This window comes from Ambystoma mexicanum, chromosome 4p (assembly GCF_040938575.1).
Source record: "Ambystoma mexicanum isolate Mex_15411 chromosome 4p, UKY_AmexF1_1, whole genome shotgun sequence".
NCBI classification, from domain to species: domain Eukaryota; kingdom Metazoa; phylum Chordata; class Amphibia; order Caudata; family Ambystomatidae; genus Ambystoma; species Ambystoma mexicanum.
Genome location: NC_090927.1, coordinates 11,740,072 through 11,752,238, shown reverse-complemented (window position 1 = coordinate 11,752,238; position 12,167 = coordinate 11,740,072). Strand labels below are relative to the sequence as shown.

The 12,167-nt window shown below is 54.6% G+C and overlaps 1 protein-coding gene across 1 annotated transcript in view; it reads right to left on the bottom strand.

Moving 5' to 3' along the window:
• LOC138452920 (zinc finger protein 182-like) overlaps positions 1-11,788 on the bottom strand; it is a 54,047-nt gene extending 42,259 nt beyond the window's left edge. The window contains exon 1 of the mRNA XM_069605269.1: positions 11,676-11,788. The gene's annotated coding sequence lies outside the window, so the exon portion shown is untranslated. The remainder of the gene's footprint in view (positions 1-11,675) is intronic.
• Positions 11,789-12,167: the final 379 nt, after the last annotated feature.

Here is a 12,167-nt window from a genome sequence, read left to right as displayed (position 1 = left end):
CTCACACGACTTAGGCAACATTTCTTATATGCCAAACCTGAGAAATGCCTATTTCACACAGTCGAATTCCTGGGGTTTCATATATCCCCTGGAGGGCTGACTATGAACCAATCCAAGGTCCGAGCTATCATAGACTGGCCGATCCCTGTCACTGTGAAACAATTGCAGTCTTTTTTGGGGTTTGCTAACTTTTATCAGAGATTCATTGCGAATTTCTCTTCCATTGTGGCACCCCTAACCGCATTGACCAGTCCCGCGGTGTTGTTTGACTGGACCTCTAAACATCAGGTAGCCTTTGATACCCTCAAAACCTCGTTCACCACGGCTCCTGTCCTGCAACACCCGGACCCAGAACTCCTGTATGTGGTGGAAGCAGATGCCTCCTCGTTTGCTTTGGGAGCCATTCTGTCCCAATCATGTCCTTCCACCGGAGCGCTACACCCGGTGGCCTACCATTCCAGGAAATTCACACCGACCGAGACACACTATACGGTCACCGAAAAAGAGCTCCTAGCTATCAGGGATGCTTTGCTGGTCTGGAAACATCATCTCCTGGGAGCAAAGCACCAAACTACTGTCTACACTGACCACAAAAATCTACAGGACCTAGCGTCATTGAAATGTGTTAACAGTAGACAAGTTCGTTGGCACCTTTTCTTTTCTGCCTATGATTTAATTGTCAAGCATAGACCTGGGACGATCCATGAAAAAGCCAACGCCTTGTCTCGTTCACCAGGGGGGGTACCCCTTCCTTCTTATCCTGAAATGCTTCTAGGCGAAGGCCATGTAGTTTGTGCTTGCACACCACCCCCACCTATGTTGACTGCTATTCGACAATGGGTTGCACAACGTCCCCAGATACTAGCTGACTGGGATCCTGACATACAAGACGGCTTGCCTTTTGTTCAAGGGAAGCTATTCCTACCCACCACTGATATACGTAACCAGGCTTTGGAGTGGTCCCATAATGCTCTCATCAATGGTCACCCAGGTCAACGACGAACCCTGGAATTGTTGAAACGCTGGTGCTGGTGGCCATCGATGCGACGAGATGTGGAGTCTTATGTCAACACTTGCTCTATATGCGCACAGTGCAAAACACAGAGAGGCCATCCATTGGGATTACTACAGCCCCTGCCTATACCCCCAAAACCTTGGCATACGGTGTCCATGGATTTGATAACTGAATTACCACGTATTCGAGGTTTTGACACAGTTTGGGTAGTAGTGGACTCATATACCAAAATGGCCCGCTTTATACCATGTAAAGGTATCCCCACCGCTCCTTCTTCGGCTCAAATGTTCTTCAGGTCTGTTTTCTGTATGTTCGGCCTGCCATGTGTCATTGTGTCAGACCGTGGAACACAGTTCACGTCACGTTTCTGGGTGGCCCTTACCAAACTGCTGGGTATTGACGCACGTTTCTCATCGGCCTACCATCCCGAAAGCGATGGTCAGACCGAAAGAGTACACCAGGCCCTGGAACAATACCTACGTTGTTTAGCCTTACAGTTTCAACACACCTGGCTTGATTCCCTACATTACGCAGAATTTGCCTACAACAACACCATGCATTCATCCACTGGGTTCTCTCCTTTTTACTCACTCTATGGCCAACATCCACGTACTCTCCCTTTTTCTGATTCTGACTTTTCCCTACAGACTGGGAATCCGGCGGCAAATGACTGTGCCCGGGATCTCGCTTCTGTACATGCTCAAACCCTTGTCCATCTCCGAGAAGCACAAGAGTCGATGCGGACAGCCGCTAACAAAAGGAGAAAGGAGGCCCCTTCATACTCACCGGGCGATCGGGTGTGGTTGTCTACGCGTCACCTGCGCATACCGGGTTCGCGTAAGCTACTACCCCGTTTCGTCGGCCCATATAGGGTCTCCAAAGTCCTGAATCCGGTTGCTTACCGTCTTGCTGTCCCCGCTTCGTGGAGGCTGCACCCTGTTTTTCACACATCCCTTCTCAAACCCTGCCCTGATGCCACTCGCATATCGTCCACTCCCGGTCCTGTTCCGCTGGCCTCCCAGGAGGAATATGAGGTTAGCGCTGTTTTGGGATCCCGGGTTGTCAGGGGACAGTTGCAGTACCTGGTTGATTGGTTGGGCTATGGTCCGGAGGAACGGTCCTGGGTTCCGTCTCCTGACGTCCATGCTCCATTGTTGGTGGCTCGGTTCCACAGGGAGAAACCTTCGTGCCCACGGGGTCGTGGGCCTTTGAGGGGGGGCTCTGTCACGCCCCCATCCATATCCACAAGCCCCCCTATTGCATCCCGGCAGAATCTTTGTACACCACAAGGCATCATACGCACCATTGCACACTCTCGCCTTCAGGTTTGCCGACAGGGGGCTGGCCGAACTCTGCGACGCTGGGGTATGCATCGCTCTCTATTCCTGCATTGGCGGTTGCCGTGGAGACGTGCCATAAGCATTCCGCGTCTCCGCTGCCGACGCTTGGACGTTCCTCCACGCGTCCAATCGCGTGTACGCCTATCACGTGTGTGAGTCACGTGATCACTGGAGCGAGCATTCAAAAGTGACGCGCGAACTTCCATCCACGCTTCACAGCTGATCTTGGTTGGACTACGGACGCTGCTCTTGTATCTCGCATGGATCTGCTTCTTCCTGGTTTTTGACCTCGGCTATTCCCACGGACTGCCTCTTGGATTTCCCTTGTTTGGTACCTTGTCTTGAACTGCTCCCCCTGGACCCGACCTTGGCTTTTCTCCTGGACTGCAATTGGATTATCCTTTGGTTTGAACTCTTTGCATCACGTACTTTGTTTGCCTCACAGTACCAGGTTCCGCATCAGGTGTTGATTCCGTCCATCAGACGTTTGCCAAGCTTCAACCTTGTCGTCAACCCTGTCGGCCCTCAAGACAGACACCTACATCACATTCCAGACAACCACTCAGGGTAAGCTCCTTATAGTTAAACATTTAGGATTGTGCACAGGGTGTAATTGTTATCTAACCCACGTGTTTGCCTTACAGTGGTCAGGGGAAACATCTTCCGGCATTTCCTGGTTCTGGTTGACGACATTCAACACCTGTGGTCTCAAGGGCTGCTCGGACAGTATAATTACTGTTTGTTCGAGTGGAACTTGGGGACAGAGGTATCATCGCCTACACGACCATCAAGTCTTGACAGCTGCACAGCAGATACTGTGACTGGAATCGTTAGCCTCAGAGTACGTACTGTGCATCCCATCATTCTCGCAGAGCAGGTATTGGGTCTGTGGTTATAAGACCCAGGGCAGGTATTCTGTCGTATGTAATGGATTAGCAGGTACGGCATCAAACGTCATTAGTTCCAGGGCAGGTACTGTGTCTGGAATCGGTATACTAGATCCGGTACTGGGTCTGGAATTATTTGCCACAGGGCAGGTATTGTCAGGTGTAGTGGATTAGCAGGTATGTACTGTAACCCCAAAGCAGGTATTGTGTCTGCACTCACTCGCTGCACCCAGAGGATGTGATTAGCGCTAGAGATGGCAGTGTCTGCTGCCATTTATCTGTCTGCAGCCATTAGACCTGGAACAGACACTGCACCTGCAGTTATTACCCACAGAAGGGTCCTTAGGGACAGAGACAGTGCCGGATCTGCAGCCATTGGCCTTAGAACAGACACTGCGCCTAAAGTTCTTACCCACAGAAGGGTCCTTAGGGACAGAGAAAGTGCCGGATCTGCAGCCACTGGCCCTAGAACAGACACTGTACCTGCAGTTATTACCCACAGAAGGGTCCTTAGGGACAGAGAAAGTGCCGGATCTGCAGCCACTGGCCCTAGAACAGACACTGTGCCTGCAGTTATTACTCACAGAGGGGTCCTTAGACCCAGAGAAAGTGCCGGATCTGCTGCCATTGGCCCTAGAACAGACACTGTGCCTGCAGTTATTACCCACAGAAGGGGCCTTGGGGCAGAGACAGTACCGGATCTGCAGCCATTGGCCGTAGAACAGACACTGTGCCTGCAGTTATTACCCACAGAAGGGTCCTTACTAGGGCAAGAGAAAGTGCTGGATCTGCAGTCACTGGCCATAGAACAGACACTGTGCCTGCAGTTATCCACAGAAGGGTCCTTAGACCCAGAGAAAGTGCCAGATCTTCAGCCACTGGTCATCGAACAGACACTGCGCCTGCAGTTATTACCCACAGAAGGGTCCTTACTAGGGCAAGAGAACGTGCCGGATCTGCTGCCTTTGGCCCTAGAACAGACACTGCGCCTGCAGTTATTACCCACAGAAGGGGCCTTGGGAGCAGAGACAGTACCGGATCTGCAGCCACTGGCCGTAGAACAGACACTGCGCCTGCAGTTCTTACCCACAGAAGGGTCCTTAGGGACAGAGAAAGTGCCGGATGTGCAGCCACTGGCCGTAGAACAGACACTGCGCCTGCAGTTCTTACCCACAGAAGGGTCCTTAGGGACAGAGAAAGTGCCGGATGTGCAGCCACTGGCCGTAGAACAGACACTGCGCCTGCAGTTCTTACCCACAGAAGGGTCCTTAGGGAAAGAGAAAGTGCTGGATGTGCAGCCACTGGCCGTAGAACAGACACTGCGCCTGCAGTTCTTACCCACAGAAGGGTCCTTAGGGACATAGAAAGTGCCGGATGTGCAGCCACTGGCCATAGAACAGACACTGCGCCTGCAGTTATTACCCACAGAAGGGGCCTTGGGGGTAGAGACAGTACCGGATCTGCAGCCACTGGCCCTAGAACAGACACTGCGCTTGCAGTTATTACCCACAGAAGGGGCCGTAGGGGCAGAGACAGTACCGGATCTGCAGCCACTGGCCGTAGAACAGACACTGCGCCTGCAGTTATTACCCACAGAAGGGGCCTTGGGAGCAGAGACAGTACCGGATCTGCAGCCACTGGCCGTAGAACAGACACTGCGCCTGCAGTTCTTACCCACAGAAGGGTCCTTAGGGACAGAGAAAGTGCCGGATGTGCAGCCACTGGCTGTAGAACAGATACTGCGCCTGCAGTTCTTACCCACAGAAGGGTCCTTAGGGACAGAGAAAGTGCCGGATGTGCAGCCACTGGCCATAGAAAAGACACTGCGCTTGCAGTTATTACCCACAGTAGGGACCATAGGGGCAGAGACAGTACCGGATCTGCAGCCACTGGCCGTAACACAGACACTGCGCCTGCAGTTCTTAGCCACAGAAGGGTCCTTAGGGAAAGAGAAAGTGCCGGATGTGCAGCCACAGGCCGTAGAACAGACACTGCGCCTGCAGTTCTTACCCACAGAAGGGTCCTTGGGGACAGAGAAAGTGCTGGATGTGCAGCCACTGGCCGTAGAACAGACACTGCGCCTGCAGTTATTACCCACAGAAGGGGTCTTGGGGGTAGAGACAGTACCGGATCTGCAGCCACTGGCCGTAGAACAGACACTGCGCTTGCAGTTATTACCCACAGAAGGGGCCTTAGGGGCAGAGACAGTACCGGATCTGCAGCCACTGGCCGTAGAACAGACACTGCGCCTGCAGTTATTACCCACAGAAGGGGCCTTGGGGGCAGAGACAGTACCGGATCTGCAGCCACTGGCCCTAGAGCAGACACTGTGCCTGAGGTTATTACCCACAGAAGGGGCCTTGGGGCAGAGACAGTACCGGATCTGCAGCCACTGGCCGTAGAACAGACACTGTGCCTGCAGTTATTACCCACAGAAGGGTCCTTACTAGGGCAAGAGAAAGTGCTGGATCTGCAGTCACTGGCCATAGAACAGACACTGTGCCTGCAGTTATCCACAGAAGGGTCCTTAGACCCAGAGAAAGTGCCAGATCTTCAGCCCCTGGTCATCGAACAGACACTGCGCCTGCAGTTATTACCCACAGAAGGGTCCTTACTAGGGCAAGAGAACGTGCCGGATCTGCTGCCATTGGCCCTAGAACAGACACTGCGCCTGCAGTTATTACCCACAGAAGGGGCCTTGGGAGCAGAGACAGTACCGGATCTGCAGCCACTGGCCGTAGAACAGACACTGCGCCTGCAGTTCTTACCCACAGAAGGGTTCTTAGGGACAGAGAAAGTGCCGGATGTGCAGCCACTGGCCGTAGAACAGACACTGCGCTTGCAGTTATTACCCACAGAAGGGGCCTTAGGGGCAGAGACAGTACCGGATCTGCAGCCACTGGCCATAGTACAGACACTGCGTCTGCAGTTATTACCCACAGAAGGGGCCTTGGGGGCAGAGACAGTACCGGATCTGCAGCCACTGGCCCTAGAACAGACACTGTGCCTGCAGTTATTACCCACAGAAGGGGCCTTGGGGCAGAGACAGTACCGGATCTGCAGCCACTGGCCGTAGAACAGACACTGTGCCTGCAGTTATTACCCACAGAAGGGTCCTTACTAGGGCAAGAGAAAGTGCTGGATCTGCAGTCACTGGCCATAGAACAGACACTGTGCCTGCAGTTATCCACAGAAGGGTCCTTAGACCCAGAGAAAGTGCCAGATCTTCAGCCACTGGTCATCGAACAGACACTGCGCCTGCAGTTATTACCCACAGAAGGGTCCTTACTAGGGCAAGAGGACGTGCCGGATCTGCTGCCTTTGGCCCTAGAACAGACACTGTGCCTGCAGTTATTACCCACAGAAGGGGCCTTGGGAGCAGAGACAGTACCGGATCTGCAGCCACTGGCCGTAGAACAGACACTGCGCCTGCAGTTCTTACCCACAGAAGGGTCCTTAGGGACAGAGAAAGTGCCGGATGTGCAGCCACTGGCCGTAGAACAGACACTGCGCCTGCAGTTCTTACCCACAGAAGGGTCCTTAGGGACAGAGAAAGTGCCGGATGTGCAGCCACTGGCCGTAGAACAGACACTGCGCCTGCAGTTCTTACCCACAGAAGGGTCCTTAGGGAAAGAGAAAGTGCTGGATGTGCAGCCACTGGCCGTAGAACAGACACTGCGCCTGCAGTTCTTACCCACAGAAGGGTCCTTAGGGACATAGAAAGTGCCGGATGTGCAGCCACTGGCCGTAGAACAGACACTGCGCCTGCAGTTATTACCCACAGAAGGGGCCTTGGGGGTAGAGACAGTACCGGATCTGCAGCCACTGGCCCTAGAACAGACACTGCGCTTGCAGTTATTACCCACAGAAGGGGCCGTAGGGGCAGAGACAGTACCGGATCTGCAGCCACTGGCCGTAGAACAGACACTGCGCCTGCAGTTATTACCCACAGAAGGGGCCTTGGGAGCAGAGACAGTACCGGATCTGCAGCCACTGGCCGTAGAACAGACACTGCGCCTGCAGTTCTTACCCACAGAAGGGTCCTTAGGGACAGAGAAAGTGCCGGATGTGCAGCCACTGGCTGTAGAACAGACACTGCGCCTGCAGTTCTTACCCACAGAAGGGTTCTTAGGGACAGAGAAAGTGCCGGATGTGCAGCCACTGGCCATAGAACAGACACTGCGCTTGCAGTTATTACCCACAGTAGGGACCTTAGGGGCAGAGACAGTACCGGATCTGCAGCCACTGGCCGTAACACAGACACTGCGCCTGCAGTTCTTAGCCACAGAAGGGTCCTTAGGGAAAGAGAAAGTGCCGGATGTGCAGCCACAGGCCGTAGAACAGACACTGCGCCTGCAGTTCTTACCCACAGAAGGGTCCTTAGGGAAAGAGAAAGTGCCGGATGTGCAGCCACTGGCCGTAGAACAGACACTGCGCCTGCAGTTCTTACCCACAGAAGGGTCCTTGGGGACAGAGAAAGTGCTGGATGTGCAGCCACTGGCCGTAGAACAGACACTGCGCCTGCAGTTATTACCCACAGAAGGGGTCTTGGGGGTAGATACAGTACCAGATCTGCAGCCACTGGCCGTAGAACAGACACTGCGCTTGCAGTTATTACCCACAGAAGGGGCCTTGGGGGCAGAGACAGTACCGGATCTGCAGCCACTGGCCCTAGAGCAGACACTGTGCCTGCAGTTATTACCCACAGAAGGGGCCTTGGGGCAGAGACAGTACCGGATCTGCAGCCACTGGCCGTAGAACAGACACTGTGCCTGCAGTTATTACCCACAGAAGGGTCCTTACTAGGGCAAGAGAAAGTGCTGGATCTGCAGTCACTGGCCATAGAAGAGACACTGTGCCTGCAGTTATCCACAGAAGGGTCCTTAGACCCAGAGAAAGTGCCAGATCTTCAGCCACTGGTCATCGAACAGACACTGCGCCTGCAGTTATTACCCACAGAAGGGTCCTTACTAGGGCAAGAGAACGTGCCGGATCTGCTGCCATTGGCCCTAGAACAGACACTGCGCCTGCAGTTATTACCCACAGAAGGGGCCTTGGGAGCAGAGACAGTACCGGATCTGCAGCCACTGGCCGTAGAACAGACACTGCGCCTGCAGTTCTTACCCACAGAAGGGTCCTTAGGGACAGAGAAAGTGCCGGATGTGCAGCCACTGGCCGTAGAACAGACACTGCGCCTGCAGTTCTTACCCACAGAAGGGTTCTTAGGGACAGAGAAAGTGCAGGATGTGCAGCCACTGGCCGTAGAACAGACACTGCGCTTGCAGTTATTACCCACAGAAGGGGCCTTAGGGGCAGAGACAGTACCGGATCTGCAGCCACTGGCCGTAGTACAGACACTGCGTCTGCAGTTATTACCCACAGAAGGGGCCTTGGGGGCAGAGACAGTACCGGATCTGCAGCCACTGGCCCTAGAACAGACACTGTGCCTGCAGTTATTACCCACAGAAGGGTCCTTACTAGGGCAAGAGAACGTGCCGGATCTGCAGCCACTGGCCCTAGAACAGACACTGTGCCTGCAGTTATTACCCACAGAAGGGGCCTTGGGGCAGAGACAGTACCGGATCTGCAGCCACTGGCCCTAGAACAGACACTGTGCCTGCAGTTATTACCCACAGAAGGGGCCTTGGGGCAGAGACAGTGCCGGATCTGCAGCCACTGGCTGTAGAACAGACACTGTGCCTGCAGTTATTACCCACAGAAGGGTCCTTACTAGGGCAAGAGAACGTGCCGGATCTGCAGCCACTGGCCCTAGAACAGACACTGTGCCTGCAGTTATTACCCACAGAAGGGGCCTTGGGGCAGAGACAGTACCGGATCTGCAGCCACTGGCCCTAGAACAGACACTGCGCCTGCAGTTCTTACCCACAGAAGGGTCCTTAGGGACAGAGAAAGTGCCGGATGTGCAGCCACTGGCTGTAGAACAGACACTGCGCCTGCAGTTCTTACCCACAGAAGGGTTCTTAGGGACAGAGAAAGTGCCGGATGTGCAGCCACTGGCCATAGAACAGACACTGCGCTTGCAGTTATTACCCACAGTAGGGACCTTAGGGGCAGAGACAGTACCGGATCTGCAGCCACTGGCCGTAACACAGACACTGCGCCTGCAGTTCTTAGCCACAGAAGGGTCCTTAGGGAAAGAGAAAGTGCCGGATGTGCAGCCACAGGCCGTAGAACAGACACTGCGCCTGCAGTTCTTACCCACAGAAGGGTCCTTAGGGAAAGAGAAAGTGCCGGATGTGCAGCCACTGGCCGTAGAACAGACACTGCGCCTGCAGTTCTTACCCACAGAAGGGTCCTTGGGGACAGAGAAAGTGTGGATGTGCAGCCACTGGCCGTAGAACAGACACTGCGCCTACAGTTATTACCCACAGAAGGGGTCTTGGGGGTAGATACAGTACCAGATCTGCAGCCACTGGCCGTAGAACAGACACTGCGCTTGCAGTTATTACCCACAGAAGGGGCCTTGGGGGCAGAGACAGTACCGGATCTGCAGCCACTGGCCCTAGAGCAGACACTGTGCCTGCAGTTATTACCCCCCTTGGGGCAGAGACAGTACCGGATCTGCAGCCACTGGCCGTAGAACAGACACTGTGCCTGCAGTTATTACCCACAGAAGGGTCCTTACTAGGGCAAGAGAAAGTGCTGGATCTGCAGTCACTGGCCATAGAAGAGACACTGTGCCTGCAGTTATCCACAGAAGGGTCCTTAGACCCAGAGAAAGTGCCAGATCTTCAGCCACTGGTCATCGAACAGACACTGCGCCTGCAGTTATTACCCACAGAAGGGTCCTTACTAGGGCAAGAGAACGTGCCGGATCTGCTGCCATTGGCCCTAGAACAGACACTGCGCCTGCAGTTATTACCCACAGAAGGGGCCTTGGGAGCAGAGACAGTACCGGATCTGCAGCCACTGGCCGTAGAACAGACACTGCGCCTGCAGTTCTTACCCACAGAAGGGTCCTTAGGGACAGAGAAAGTGCCGGATGTGCAGCCACTGGCCGTAGAACAGACACTGCGCCTGCAGTTCTTACCCACAGAAGGGTTCTTAGGGACAGAGAAAGTGCAGGATGTGCAGCCACTGGCCGTAGAACAGACACTGCGCTTGCAGTTATTACCCACAGAAGGGGCCTTAGGGGCAGAGACAGTACCGGATCTGCAGCCACTGGCCGTAGTACAGACACTGCGTCTGCAGTTATTACCCACAGAAGGGGCCTTGGGGGCAGAGACAGTACCGGATCTGCAGCCACTGGCCCTAGAACAGACACTGTGCCTGCAGTTATTACCCACAGAAGGGTCCTTACTAGGGCAAGAGAACGTGCCGGATCTGCAGCCACTGGCCCTAGAACAGACACTGTGCCTGCAGTTATTACCCACAGAAGGGGCCTTGGGGCAGAGACAGTACCGGATCTGCAGCCACTGGCCCTAGAACAGACACTGCGCCTGCAGTTATTACCCACAGAAGGGGCCTTGGGAGCAGAGACAGTACCGGATCTGCAGCCACTGGCCGTAGAACAGACACTGCGCCTGCAGTTCTTACCCACAGAAGGGTCCTTAGGGACAGAGAAAGTGCCGGATGTGCAGCCACTGGCCGTAGAACAGACACTGCGCCTGCAGTTCTTACCCACAGAAGGGTCCTTAGGGACAGAGAAAGTGCCGGATGTGCAGCCACTGGCCGTAGAACAGACACTGCGCCTGCAGTTCTTACCCACAGAAGGGTTCTTAGGGACAGAGAAAGTGCAGGATGTGCAGCCACTGGCCGTAGAACAGACACTGCGCTTGCAGTTATTACCCACAGAAGGGGCCTTAGGGGCAGAGACAGTACCGGATCTGCAGCCACTGGCCGTAGTACAGACACTGCGTCTGCAGTTATTACCCACAGAAGGGGCCTTGGGGGCAGAGACAGTACCGGATCTGCAGCCACTGGCCCTAGAACAGACACTGTGCCTGCAGTTATTACCCACAGAAGGGTCCTTACTAGGGCAAGAGAACGTGCCGGATCTGCAGCCACTGGCCCTAGAACAGACACTGTGCCTGCAGTTATTACCCACAGAAGGGGCCTTGGGGCAGAGACAGTACCGGATCTGCAGCCACTGGCCCTAGAACAGACACTGTGCCTGCAGTTATTACCCACAGAAGGGTCCTTACTAGGGCAAGAGAACGTGCCGGATCTGCAGCCACTGGCCCTAGAACAGACACTGTGCCTGCAGTTATTACCCACAGAAGGGTCCTTACTAGGGCAAGAGAACGTGCCGGATCTGCAGCCACTGGCCGTAGAACAGACACTGCGCCTGCAGTTATTACCCACAGAAGGGGTCCTTAGACCCATGGAAAGTGGCAGATCTGCAGCCTTTGCCCCCCCCCCCCAGGGAATCAGTTCTGCAGCCATTGCCCCCCCCAGGGAATCATTACTTACAGAGGGAGCACTTCCACCTGTGGCTGCTGTCGGGAATCAGGCCGCGAGCGCTTCCTATCAATCGCACATTTAAAGTCCCTGTCACACCCGATAGCATTGTGTGCATATTTAAGAGTTCGCCGACACTTTCTAAATGCTTTTAATGGGTTACGCCGTAACCTCGCATATCTAAAATGCCTTTAGGACGTCATGACGTAGGCACGTGTTTCTAAAATGCCTGGACTGTGAGGCGTCGTGACGTTCCACGTAGGGCTGCCCTGCCCGCTCATTGGTCGCTTATCGCCCTGAGCGTGCATCCCATTGAAGCACGCACTAAAGGAGAGCGCACGTCATTACGCAGCTTCTTCACGCACATGACGTGGGGGCTGGGGGCTGATGGCTATTGCCAAGCAGTGGCACACGCTGGCAGCACTCTAATGACTTGCTGCCACTGCTTCCTCTTATCCTCAAGGCCCCCTATCTGAAAGCCCCCACCCCGGGGCTCTTCACCAT